The following is a 14,196-nucleotide window of genomic DNA, read 5'->3' on the forward strand; positions in this document are numbered from 1 at the left end:
ATGTGAATTTTTGTTACAGTGGCACTCAAACTGTGTTCTCTGAAGTTCAGTCCTACAACCCCAGTCACCCTGGTGGGGTCCCAGGCCCTGTCAAGACCTTTCCATGCTGCTACAAGTCCAACATAGCAAGTCAAGCAGCCACCAAGCTACTCAAACCTTTCTCCACGACAGTTATTCAACCATCTGATGAGGTACAGCATTACATTGATTTGGCTCTGCTGTTCCTTTCTTAAAGTTATAACATACATCCCCTCATGACTTTAGAGGATACGCCAGACTCAGCAGAATTTGCTGTTACAGGTCTTCAGGGCAAAAGTTACACCTTCCTATGTGTTTCCTTGAACAAAGTATGAAAGTTTGCCTGGAGTCCATGGATATTACTACAATGTCTTAAGATTATTTTTCAAGGGGACACATGTGGGCAGAAAGGAACTTGTGCTCCCTGTGGTCAAAGCAAGGGGAAAAAAGAAGGGATAGATGGGAAGGCTGCAAGGTAACCCCACACATTACAACAGGAAACAACCCCACCAGGCAGTGAGGTGCACAAGAAATAAGGGGAATGAAGCCTGGCTGTGAGCAAACTGCCAGAGCCAAAAACACCTTCAAAGACACAGAAATGGCTGCAGATTCCTTTCCATAAGCTGCTCCCCAAGCACATCGGGCTACCCGCACAGCGCAGGCACCAGCCTGCCAGCCAGAGAAAGCCCATCGCAGCAGCAGGCTTGAAGGGAGAGCAGAAGCCCAGTGTCTTGGGAAAGCTGCCCATCTATTTTATAGAAGGTAAAAGTTTGGATTACTTCATTTTAGCACTAGATGCCAATAAACAACTCCGTGGATAGTCACAGCCAAACGCATCCTGCAAAAAAAATGCTTTTTCACTCCAGGCAGTTGCACAAACACGTGTGTATTCCCCAGTATGCACACTCTGGTCTGCCACACAAATAAAAAGCATCTGCACAGGACTTTAGAAAGATCTGGTGGGAGCCCTTCAGAGTTTATTTCCAGGCCCCGCCATGAGACTCGAGATACTGTTCTGTGCACTTCTAGTGAAAACTAGAAAGCAGTGTAAGAGAGGTTGTGGCAGCTCCAGGCCATTCCCTTCCCTCTGCCTGTTTGCCCACAGCAAACACACTGCAGAGCTGCCTTCACTGGTACAAGTGTCTTCCTCATTCACCATCAAACTGCCTTGTACTTATGGAGCCTCACAACTACGCTGTCTCTTCTTTATAGCCTACTCCTTTGAGATACTGTGTTGAAAATCCACAAAAATAACTCCTGTGAATAGATTTCTCAGGATATTTCTTCTCCCATCAAATTCCATGTGGCCTGGTATAAAAATCATTTTAAGGTTGCTGACACCGCAACTTCAAAACCTGCCAGCGAGGCCTGTGCTGTCTAATCTGCCCCTGCTCGGTTAGTAACCCACCAGCCTGTGGCGACTCTAACTTCGAGGCTTTCCCTTCTCATGCTGCTCAGCTGCATCGGGTGGGGGTGTATCACCTCCTTGTCTAAAGGCCAACACAACGAGATGGCTGCTTTGTGCCAGATTTCTTCTGCTGCCCTAGAACTGAGCTAATAGCGTCTCTTCTTTCCCATTTTAGTACTGCGAACTGGGGGACAGGAGCTTGGATCCTCACACATCACTGCAAGGTGAAGAGAAACTTGGTGCTGAGAACAGTATCAGAGAGAGGTGCAAGAAGCCTGGCGAAGGATTACCCTACCTCCTGCTCTTTTCAGTGCACAGCCATGGCTGTATATAATTCCCTTGGCTCTGAGCCCAGCTGCAGGGAGTAAAAGCAAAGGCGGCTGCCATTAGCGCCAAGGAGAGACCGATGCCCAGCTCTGCCCTTTCTTTTCCTCCCGGCGCTGAGAGCTGGGAAGCTGGGATGCATCCTCTTCCCTCGGCAGCAGGGAACTGGCAGCAGCCATCTTTAGTCATGTTCCCTGCCTAAGTAACAGGGAAAATAAACTTTTTAAGTGCCCCTGGGTAACAATTTTCACCATCCTTGTTCAGGTACTGTCTCCAATAACTGTGTATGTACCCCTTTTTTCACGGGTAAAGCATGCAGTTTACACTGCAAGTTACAATGTCTCTGGAGTAGGGTGCAGTTACTGTTTAATTATGTGCTGCAACTCCTTTGGTCCTGAATCACCCCGGTTCAGCTCGCTGCAGCCTGAGTCTGGCTTTGTCTTTGTGGCCTTGCATTTAAATAGCTGATAGAAATTCTTCAAGCCTGAAAAGATACATGACCTGTCTGGCAGCAAAGAATGAAGAAATCTAACTCTTTTGAGCAAAAATGCCATGGAATTTATGGCAAATTTGACGAATTATTTGGTAGATGACAAAATGTGAAGAAAAAAAAAAGCCAACTAGCTATTTAAAGGCTGTATTATCTCATAAACTGAGTGATGTAAGTATAAATAAATATTAATAAATAGATTTTTTTAATGCTGTATAAAGAAAAAAGTTTTTACAAAGCTTTATAGCTTCAGGCATTGAAAGAAAATACAACCACAGTTCTGCCAAAATTGAAAACATTCCCTTCAGATTGCAGATATAATAGCACCTGCCTAAAATAAAATAAAATAAAATAAAAATATAGAGGCAGAGCAAATAAAATAAAAAGTCAAAACTAAGTAAGGTCAGTATGTTTTTTAAAAGTTCTTCCAGAGTTAATACTGGGTAGAGCCCTGCGCACATCAAATGCTCTTGTCCTCACGACACATGAGTGTACAACCCACTGTCTGTCCCAGGCAGTCCAGCTGCAGAGCCAAAAGAAGAGACCCATGGCTAACTTTCGGTGTCCCTAGTCTGAGGCTTCAACACTTGCTTCCCAAGGCTGATGCCAATCACACCACACTGCTGTTCAAAACAGACATGGAGTCACACATTACAGTATGGAAGTTTTTATATGATTAAAGCCTAAATTATTGCACTTGGAGCTTACAAGCATCTCATAGACAGCATTTCACATCAGGAACAGTCACAGAGTAAGGCTCGAGAGTTCAGGTGGTGATTAAGCAGAAGTGTGTATCAGATGTGATTACAATGATAAATTAATAACACCACATGTAGAACCCCCAAATTTCTAGTGGGAGGTGCTTGTGAGGGTGAAAGAAAATCCATCTCATCTTATACAGGGTATATTTTTATTCCTGAATTTTCAGTGTAACCAAGTCTTAAGGCACTTCCCCTCCCTGCTCCCAGGGCTCCTTCCCACCCTGAGCCACACCATACTGTACCCTCATTTGGAGCAGCACAGTCATTTGAGCAAAGATCAGAACTAGCCAAAAAACATCCAGGCAAAAGAAGTCAACTAATTCATACCTACTAGTAAAATGTAGGTAGCCACATGCTGATAACTCTGTATTGTGACACAATATGGAAGCTGTTACAATCTTACTAGTAAAAAATGCATCTAAGGTGTATTTAATGGTGTTTTGAAGACAGACCTATAGTATAGGACGTATTTAATTTTTCAGGGATCAAAAGGGAATTATAATGAAACACACAACTGTGTCACTCCACCTTATAATTTTTAAATATAATTTTATACACCACTAAATACAAATGCATTGTATCTTCTGCAGGATTCCAACATGAGGGAAAGGAGATATTCATTCAAATTACAGTAATTTTTCCAGTGTCAATCTTCTGACAGACTAACTTGTCACAACAGAAACAAAAAATATGAAATGTTCCCGTTGAAGTGCTGAAAGATGGATTAAACGTAACTATGGAACTCCTTCTGGCCCTCATTTCACCTCTCTTCTTTTGGGCCCTAATCATGTTAGGACTGACACATCCACTGAACCTCAAGTGTGAGAGTATTCCTTTTCCATTAAATGTGTCCACCACACATTTAACAACAGGAGTTTAAACTGAGCTTGTTTTCAAGAGTAGCCCGAACAGAGGCCTGCTTGGCTTTTCCTAATCCCCACCACGGCTCTTCCCTCCGCACCAAGGATATTTTTATTGTTACAGTTCTTCAACCACCATGCTGGGAAGGCAGCCCTGGGGCTCCCAAAAAGAGAGACAAACACACGAAACCTTTTGACAAATTATTTTGACACACTGTCTCCTTCAGAAGGAAGGGTTTGCCCCTGGAAGACAGGTTTGAAAGACTTCTCCCTACAGACCTTCATTTGAGATGAGAGGATACAGCAGAGGTGCCTGCATACTGCCAGTACGTTTAATGAGATAATTACTCTGTCTTGTTTGTATAATGGTTATTGGCTTAGCATATTTGCTGCCCAGAAAAGAAAGCACTCCTTGCTCCCACATGTGCACAACCCTAGTGAGAGCAGTATGAGAGCCACCTGGGCTCTGCTCTGCAGAGGGAAAGAGAAGGTAGGGAGGGGAAGAGAAGGTAGGGAAGGGAAGAGGAGGTGGGCTTGATCCCAGCCAGCACTGGCTTCTGCAGCTGCTGTCCAGCCAGGAGGGGTAAGAGCTGCTGCAGTATTAGCATAACCTGTAATCACAGCCTCTTCTGGCCTTTGAGAGCCACTGTGTCCTGCTTAGCATCCAAGCAGGATGGCAAAAGCAGCTGGAGGGGCTGTGCCACACAGCCGGGAGGTGAGTGTATGGGAGGTGAGTGTACCCAGAGCTGCTGGCTGCAGCCCTTTGGGCATGTCTGTGCGTCCTGAAAGGAGATTAAGAGATTTTACAGGCAAATGAAACTCTGTGGTCAGCTAATCCGAGCTGTATTTTGCCTCACCTCATTACCCTGCAGTGGCACTAACCACACTGGCTTTCCCCAGTTATGCCATATCCTCTGATCTGGACGCAGCCATATCACTGGCGCAATTGTGAATCACTATGTTTCACTGACATTGTATGAGATAAGAATCCTCATGATCTAGAAACAGCCAAGGCTTTGTGGTAATCACCATCTGCTTATTTGACCACAGCCCTAGCAGTTGCACACCAATCCCTCTCATACACCTTCATCTCTAGATTAGCTCCCATACTCCAAATTTTAAAGCACTTTGCCAACAAGCAATTTACCCAGCGCTCTGCACAGGGACCAGCAATACTTCCACAGACGGTTGCTTCTCACTGAAATAGAGCTACCTCTGGAATAAGAATTTGAGAATTGCCAGGACCGAAACTATTGCCTGAGTCATGCAGCAACTTAGATGGTGCAGCTGCAACAGTCCAGATCCTTATTTCTATTTACAGCTGCTCTTGTAATTTTTCCCCAGTTTCTCAAGGCAGACATAGAAAAAAAGTAGAAAATAACTGTGAGCAAAGGTATATAAAATATAGATAAAGGGACCACCAGTTTTTGACCACATGAGAACCTGTTAGAAAAATGAAATATGACAGACCAAATTTTACAGGTCCTATGACAGAGGACAAACTCTTGTCATGCACATGGAGTCTTAGCACCCCTCTGAGTTATTTTTTGCTGCACTCAGAGGGTAGAGTTACTCATCTCTTCTTCAGCATCTCTTTGCCAAGGGTCTCTGTACTGAGCTGGCCAGCAATGTTACCTAGCTGCTCATCTGAGCTGTTAGGGCAAGAGAAAGGGTTTGGAAACAGCAGATTTAGCAGGTAAAAGCAGTAGCTTGAAAGCTCAGGAGGCTGACTGAAGGTCATGGAACCTCCTGTTCTCAGTTTCCTAGCCTATGGTACTAACCAGATATGATATCAATCACAAAATCTTTCAGTGGTGTTGATGGGATTATATTCTATATATTTTTTTAGGAAAACCATCAGTGCTCTGACAGCTTCTTCTACTCTGTCTCAGAATAAATGCTGAGGTCTGCATGATCTAGTGAGGCTTTTCTCTGCAGATTTTGTCTTGCTGAATATGGTCTGAGACACCACCACCCAATAAACCCTCTCTTCATGCAGTTGCTGTTGCAGCACTGCTGTGGACAGAGAACTTCTTACCTCTGTGGCTGCTAAATTCATAATATCCAAACAATCTGTTTGCTTTGAAGACCCCTTGGTGTGCTGCAAACCCAATATCTAACTAGGTCTCTCAATACTACTTCCACATGAATGAAAGTAAAGAGAAAAATGAGCCAGTACATTCAATATTTTCTCTGGTGGAAATGAAAACTAAACCTTAAAACACTTTAGTGTTTCAGATCAATTGGTCACATCAACTTAGAAGACAAATCACAAGCTTAAAACAGTCTCTTAAAGACAAAAGAGAGGATCCCTTTCTGTCAGGGGTAATGATAATGAGATAAAACTGAAGTTAGACCCTCAAACTATTAAAAGCCTGCTCTAGCACCTGCTGCACATCACCTGCTCTGACTGGCAGCAGAGGATTTGTGTTCTGAATCCCTCACTCCCCTTGAAGCTCAGCATCGCTGGTTGTAGGTACGTCTGGGAAGTGTAACACTGCCAGACTGCTGTGAGAACTGGTCACAGCAGCACATTTGAAGCTTTTCAAGAACCACACTGTTTAAAACCGAGCAAACAAACAAACAAAAAAATGCTTTATCTCTGAAACCTCAGTCTGCTGTAAAAACACAACCTGAAGAAGATCTCCTAGCCTGGCCTCTGCACAGTGTTACAGGTAACTGTGCACCTGTAATGTGACAGGGCTTGGCAGCCACTAGCTCCCATGGAGGGCTTTAAACTTACCAAAATCAACTAAAATCAGGCAGAACAAACTATTAGGGACAGCTAAACATACACACATGGGGATCTTCTAAGACTGAGGCTTTCATAGGTGATATAAGCTCCCTCCTATCCATTGTCAAATGAAATGTTTGTGAGATCATACCAGGGCCATCATGTACCTGCTCCAACTAGTCCATTGCATAGACATTTCTCCTCTTTGACCATCAAGGTGGGCCTGCCACACAGAGCCTGGTTTTGCTCCTCGCTGCCTCATTCAGTGCCATCAGCTGGCAAGGCACATATCCTTCAGTCAGTGTGTGGGAGCTGCCAGGAGCATCTTCAGGCTCCACAAGAAATCATGCCGGTGTCCTCCTTGGTCCTGCATAGCCATCTTCTGTTCTTCCAAGAGACCTGCTCCTCAGGGATGAGAGTGACACATGGCTTTGGTGCAGATGGTAGAGCTGCTACCCTGAAAAGCTGCCAGATACCTTGGTGCTTTGTTTGCTAATCTAACTTTTTAGTTCGTTTCCAACAGGGCAAAATGTCAGGCACTCTTCTTGCAGCCCTTTCTTTTGTTCTCATTTCTTGGCATAGAGTTCTCTTGGAACTACTTCAGGGTTAATGGACATTGGTCCAGGGCACTTACTAGACATTGGCAGGAATGTTTTTGTCCTTTTTCTTTGATTCGTGATTCTGGTGAACTATTGTGAAATTCACCATGATAGCATAAGAATACAGAGAATGAGCTCTTTGCCAGGTTTTCACTCCTAGTACTGAGTTTCTGTTAACCCATTTGATAAGGTACAGTTAAAAATTTGCAGCCTGTGTTTAAAGAGGTATCACAAAACCCACCATAGTTCATAGTTCTTTAATTCGCCCAGAATACTTGGGTAGGAAAACTGGAATTTATGAGATGCTGTTTTCTTGTTACTCCATGTACTACACACAAGGTCATCTAAATGTGATACTTTTGCTGAAGTGCTGTCAACAATATTCCTCATTAAGAGGCTGCATCCCAAATGTTAACTGAGCACACCTAGAAACCCTGGGATACAAGATTCCTCTGAATATTGATTCTGGCATTTAGGGCAGCCTCCAACCTAGATCAGACAGTACTTCAAAGTCCTACTTGTTCCCTTTTCTGGAATCACATACCATATTTCTATTGCACTTCCAACTCAGCATGTGTGTTAACTGGGAGTAGCCATTTCCCTCTCCCAGTCACACACAGATGCTGGCCACCTTTTTATTTTGAAAAGTTTCACTGAAGCAGTTACCAGCCACTCAGGCTTCCCCACACTGAGGCCATTCCTTGTTCAATAGGAAAGAGAATCTCACCTGGTCCAATTTCAGTGCAGCAACGTTTCTTCACAGTCACCCAGGATCATTTAAGCTAGTTACCCCAGGATCTGACCAGTTCAGCTCTTACAGGGCATTTAACTTATATGGGTGGGCAATATACAACCAATCTTTTCATCAGTAAGATAATCACGTCACATGCTTTCCAAGCACCAAGTCTGCATACTGCAAAGTGTACCCTCGTGCTTCTGCAACAGGATGTGTCAGAGATCTTCAGTCCTTCACGGTCTATTGCAGGAACCAGTGTAACTGCTATTGTTATCTCTGATTTATCCTCAGTCTTTCCTTCCAAGAAAATGCAAACATGCTCCCTGAATAAAAGGAGGTCTCTTGATGCCCTTTTTGCTCCAGATTTCATTAACTTCTTATGCTATGGAATTAACGTGACGCACATGAGAGCTCATAAGAGGACGACCTTCCCTTCTGGGTACCTATCACAACGTCTTACACTCCTACCCTGCAGCAGACTCCGCTCACTAGCTCTTGGGTTAAACATTCCTGGCTGCTGCCATGGTACCTCACCAGCGTGCATGAGAAGACATGGAGTCCTCAAATCCTTAATTCAGCTCCACTTCACCAGTGCACAAGGCAGGAGTCATCTGGCTGAACAGGAAGTCTGTGACTTTACAAGAAATGGGATTTGCACCAAGTACCCATGAAATGCTTCCCTCTGCCTCAGGAGCCAATGAATCCAGCAGACAGGACAATTCAGCACAGGAATGGCATCACATCAGTAAGACAGGCCCACAAAGATGACAAAAGAAAAAGATGGGAGATGCAAGAAACACTGGTTGTGGGGCTCGGGGAGGTGAGAGAAGAGGGAGAAGGCTGGTTGTCGGAAAGGGGATGAAAAAGGAAGGAAACAAAAAATGAATGACAAAGAAAAGTGCATGGTCAAAAATAAAGTATAGGAGGGAAGACTAACTTTAGAGAGGAGATTTTTTAAAAAAATTAGAAGAAAAGAGGTTACCTCCTGAAAAAATAGGACTACGGTAAATATTTCTCATCAGCAACAGCATCTAGTGAGGCAGAGTGAAAGAACAAGAGAAATGGACACCTATGTGCAAAGAATACTTGGGTGTCAGGGCGTAATCATAGCAGTAAGAAAGAGACAATCACTTGATTGAAGAAGGGCTTGAATCAAAGGAACAAAATGCTGTATTTACTCAAGTGGTGGCCACTTTTCCTCACCTTATGTGCATCTACTCCAAAACTAGTCCTTGTCCACTACTGTCAAAAGATGTGGCCGTTACATTACTCACAACCATTTTTGTGGGGCAAATATGGCACTACCTAGATAGAAACAAATTTCTTTCAGGTCTCAACATGCACCTAGAAAATATATTTAAATCAAAACTAGCAGAGAGGACATCAATGAATCAGCGTAACATGCTCCCACAAAGATTGGTACCTCTCAGAACTAATCTGCTATTAAGTTTACAGCCTAAACATGCTTGTTGGAAAGTCTTCACTCAGGCCTGCTATGCCTAGACTTACAGATTCATAAACTTTATATGAATTTAGTCCCTTCCACGCTGTGTCTTTCCTCCTCTTAGAAAGTACTATGAAACTAGACCAGTGCTTTTAAAACAAGGAGCCTGGCTTTTCTGAGAAGCCTCCAGTCTCCTCCGAACAATATGCAAAGCAAACTCAGGGAGGGAACATGAGAAAAAAAGAGAAGTCTTCTTTCCTCCTTCTTTTTTTTTGCCTAAGACTCACCAAAACAAGAGTCTAGTATTGAATATTCAGCACTGAATACTAACTGCTCAATAGATGGTCTGTTTGCAGAGCTCAAAGTGGAAATGACCCAGCAAGGAGGAGAGGTGAACACGCTGCTCCATCCATGTGATTAAACTGCTCTGTAAATGCAGTCCCCCCCAGTTCTCCCCACCCCATTACAATGGGGGCCATTTGCCTCTCCTACCACAACTCATTTTAAAAAAATGTTTGCATTAGTGGGGCCCCCACACCAGTATTGTCCCCATGACTCTGTGTTTAAGGGAGGAATGTGAGCACCAACATTGGGAAACCTGTGCTAGCCAGTTGATCCAACCGGTGGGATCTGCTGTTGCCACTGCTTGGGAGGACGGCTGAACAGGGCGCCGTTAATTGAGAAGCAGAGCTCTGCCCTGTTGGGTGCCCCAGCTCCCAGCCTGCACAAGGCACAGACTAAATCTCACCTAGCACAGGCCTCTTAAGCGCTCCTCCTCTGGGTTAGTGTGTTACGGTGTCACACTGAGCACCCAGGAGGCCCAGCTGGGCCACAGGCTGGCGTGCAAACACAATGCACCATTTTAGCAAACGTGTCATTTGCACACAGCCTCTCATAAGGACAAATTTTCCTCAATAATTAAAATCTAGCTCATTCCACCCCTGACCCCAGCAGGCCCAGAAGCAGCAGCCTTTTACAGGCACAAGGCACGTACCGCAGACCTGCCGTGCTCAGCGTGAGAACTCCCAGCCTGGTTCTCATGCCACGTCTGTCCCCAGCGGATCTCCGTCTCGCACTCAGCACCAGGCATGGCTCCTCTCCTGCTGACCCTGGGGTGCCAAGCATGTTAGCCAGCAAACCTCTGAGCCACTGCCTGGCCAGCTCTGACATACAGAGACCTGGAGCTGAAGGGAGAGTGAAGCTCTGCAGGAAGGCAAATCCTTCCAGCCACCGTATGAGCCCATGCACCTGGGACAAGCATCTCTTCTCACAGACCAGCGTGCTTCGGCTCTACCTTGACACATAGCACTTGTGGAGCAGGAGTCTGCTTCCATGTTCACTTGCACCACTTTTTTGTTTATTTACCATGTCTATCAGACCACTATCACCTCAATGACCAGCCAGAAATTTTTGTTTTCCCATATTCCTTAATTTTGCTGAATTAGGACAACCTGCCACACATTCATAGCTAAACGGAATGCCAGATGAGGTGGGAACCACAAAAGTCAGGTTGCTGAGAAATTTTTTTCCACTTTGAAGGACAGGATTAGGTCTATTCCCTACAGCCATCCATGAATTTTATTCAAACATCCTCTTTTGGCAACATCCAACAATATTAGCAAGACATGTGGCCTTTTCTGCTTATCCTCTGACACTCAGGAGCTTTAGGTTGTTCACAGAACATTGCTGGAAACTCTGATGGGTTGCAGAAGGGGTGTTCTCTGGGGCCTTTTGACTTAGGCATGCACTGCTGTCACCACGAGGGACTTAGTTCCAGGACATGGGAGGTTCCTCCCAACACTGGACGACTGACTGCTCATGAGATCCCACATACGAGCTGGGCTCCGTCTCCATACTGCCCTTCCTCGGCTGCACGTGAGGTAGTTTTTGCACTTTGAAATAGTTTAGTAATGAATAGGGAAGTATGCTAACCCTGCTGGCATGGCATTTAGGCCGTGTCTGTATTTACCCCAAATCTGGCTTTTTTCACTCCTTTGAAACTCCCCTTGCCGCTGCATTTGTGCCATTTTTTTGCTTTCCAAGTTTAGCACAAGCTAGATCTGAATTGATCAATCTATCCAAGAACAGAAAGCTCCTGCCTGTTCTGTTGACTTCTACATTTGCATGTCAGACACTTTGAAGACGAGCTCTACCCGACTCCTTGTGCCTTTAAGTCTCGCCCCAGTAGCCAAACCAGTAAAAACGGCTGCGTTGGAGAAAACAGGACAGTCTGACAGTATTATTCAAAGGAGTGAAAGTTTAAAAAGGGAAGAAAAAGGAGGTCAGTAACAACAAGTAGTTCTAGTTCTACTGAGAGTATTTTAAAAAAAAATAAAAGGCAAAGCAAACCAAAATGCCCCCTCCCCCCAAAGATGCAGTAATTTCTAGCACTCAAGGCTTGTAGCCCTTACTTCTGGGCAAATCTTTTATTTTAGACTCAATCTCAGCAAGCAAATCAAAACCCCAGAGATGACAGGTTTCTAACTGTTTGAGTCTAGGCCATGGGGTTCATGACCACCCAAAGATCCAGCGCAAAGTTTGTCAGAGCAATGGCCTCAGCATCAGCCTACAGCAAGCCTCGAAAAACGATGAAATCCCACATTAGTCCCCAGCCTGCTGCTCTGAAATTAATTCCTCGGATTCCCATGGCTGTGAGTTTCAGGGATTCGCTCATTCAGAGAATGTTCCAGCTACCTAAAACACATTGTTTCCCATTACCATAATATTTGGGATCCTGCGCAAAAATGCTCCGGATAAGCCGCTAATTAATTGTGCACCCGTCATTCATAGCTGTGAATTGACTCCTTGGTTCCTGTAACAAATTCCATCTCAGAGAAATTAAGTTCACTTACCAATAAAAGAAAACAAAGTGCTTAACTGCAGTTGAAGTGAAGGAAGCGAGACAGCGCTGAGCCTCCTGTTTCAGTCTCCAGGCAATTTAAGCTGCAAATGAGCTTTTTCTCCCTTACTGGGAGACAAGGCTCTATTTAACCCTCTCCCCTTTTCCTGATTTCAAGTTTATCGGAAGGGGAAGAATAGGCCAAAAATATATAACCCCACACTAACTCACAGATGGAGAATGAAAGGACAGCTCTTGCAGCAAGCCAGACGGACTGCCGCTGACTTGCAGCACCATTTGTGACACTGGCTGGCATTTTATATCTAATAAACTGCTCTTGCTGCAAATTTCCTGAAGAAAACAGATGTAAATGAAGACAGGCCAGGGCTGCTCATTATGCATGTAAAATAGCTGCAATTACCTTATTACACATTCCCAAGGGTTGGGAGGGATGGCTGGGAGCTAACCCTGGGTACCTGCCCTCTCCGAGGCACGCATGTAGACTCCAACAGGTGTTTCCCTTGAACAGCCATCACAGGATCAGGACCCATCTCTAACAATAATTTGTACTGTGGGTGTAAACACTCACAGAAATGCTCTGAGGTGTATGCACAATTCTATAGGACCTCAAAGTTGTGCCTGAACATGTTTTTTTAGCACATATTAAAATAACCTACATAGGCCTTCATCGGCTTAATCGTCACCACGTACCCTTCCTTCCTACGCTCGTTATCTATAGGATCGCTCAGCCATCAAATATCCTTTATGCTATCTATCTGCCTAACTAGAGTGTTGGCAATCAAATCCCCTCGGCCGCCGGGGCGCTGGGCTCCAGCGGGGTCGGATCGCACGGGGTATTCATGTTCAGACACAATGAAACAAATAGAAAATCCAGCACAGATGCAGGGAGACAGGCAAGTGGGTGAACTCAGAAAACTCACAAACTTCAGCGCTCCTGGAATTGTGAGCTAATGATTTGGACTGGAATGTCACATCAACTATTCCCAAAGGACTGACCTTATATTTGCATTAGTTACGTGACAGCCCACTGCTGCTCTAAAGGCATTGTGGCGAACCATCAAGACCCGGCTGTATTTAAGGCCACCTCTTTGAAAGTCTGCCCACTACTCCTTCATCACCGCGCCGACTTCAGTGACTGCGCGATTTCATCTTCATTTTGCTATGGTGAAATCCTATGCACAGAGGATTCTCCTCCTTATGGCTGTCTGAACTTGCAACCTACTTGCAAATTAAGCTAGAGAAATGCAAAGGCGTTTACATTTGGAGATGCCACAGATTTGACGGCTATAACAACCCTCCTCCTTGCCGGCACACTCACTGCACCAGTGCCTGAATTCCAGCTTTATTTCCTACAAGCAAACAAGCCAACGACCCTGATGGCAGCAGGATGCTGTACCGGTGATTTTCTCTGGGACAGCTCTAACCCCTATCACATGTACCTTAGCACAAAACTGTCTCTTCTAATTTCCAGAAGATCTTTTGCTTGATTGACATTTACTCCAGTAAAGGTGCAGGTGCAACAGCTGAGGCTACAGGTTTCTTTACAGTCTCACAGACAAAAACTTTAATCTGTTTGCATCCAGGGTCCCTTCTTAAATGAGGGGTTTACCCAAAGAAGATCTTGAGAACTGTAAGCCCTAAACTGTAACTTAAATAAATGAACTAGCTCCCTAGAGTTGGCTGGCTATTCTTACGCAAAAGCTTGGTTTAGTTCTTTGTTTTCTTTCCGTCCTTTTAAAGAACTTTTTCTTTCTTGCAGGTGAAGCAGAGATTGCAGAGCAGTGATAAGTACTGTGATTTCCCCCTCCCTAAGTATTTTAGAATGAATTCATTAGCACACAAATAAATCATAAAATCATTCTTTTCTTTGGGTCAGACTTAGAAGATGAACTTCTTAGTTCAAGGTAATTTTGACCAATTTACAAACTTCTTAAAAATCCTCTCGGATTTTACAAAGTTATT

At 44.5% G+C, this 14,196-nt stretch overlaps 1 protein-coding gene across 1 annotated transcript in view; it reads right to left on the minus strand.

The window, feature by feature from the left end:
• Positions 1-14,196, minus strand: part of RFX4 (regulatory factor X4) — a gene marked incomplete at its 5' end in the record, with an annotated part of 94,161 nt that overhangs the window by 75,484 nt on the left and 4,481 nt on the right. The window lies entirely within an intron of this gene.

Source organism: Gallinula chloropus (genome assembly GCF_964237585.1).
Source record: "Gallinula chloropus genome assembly, chromosome: 1".
Classification (NCBI taxonomy): domain Eukaryota; kingdom Metazoa; phylum Chordata; class Aves; order Gruiformes; family Rallidae; genus Gallinula; species Gallinula chloropus.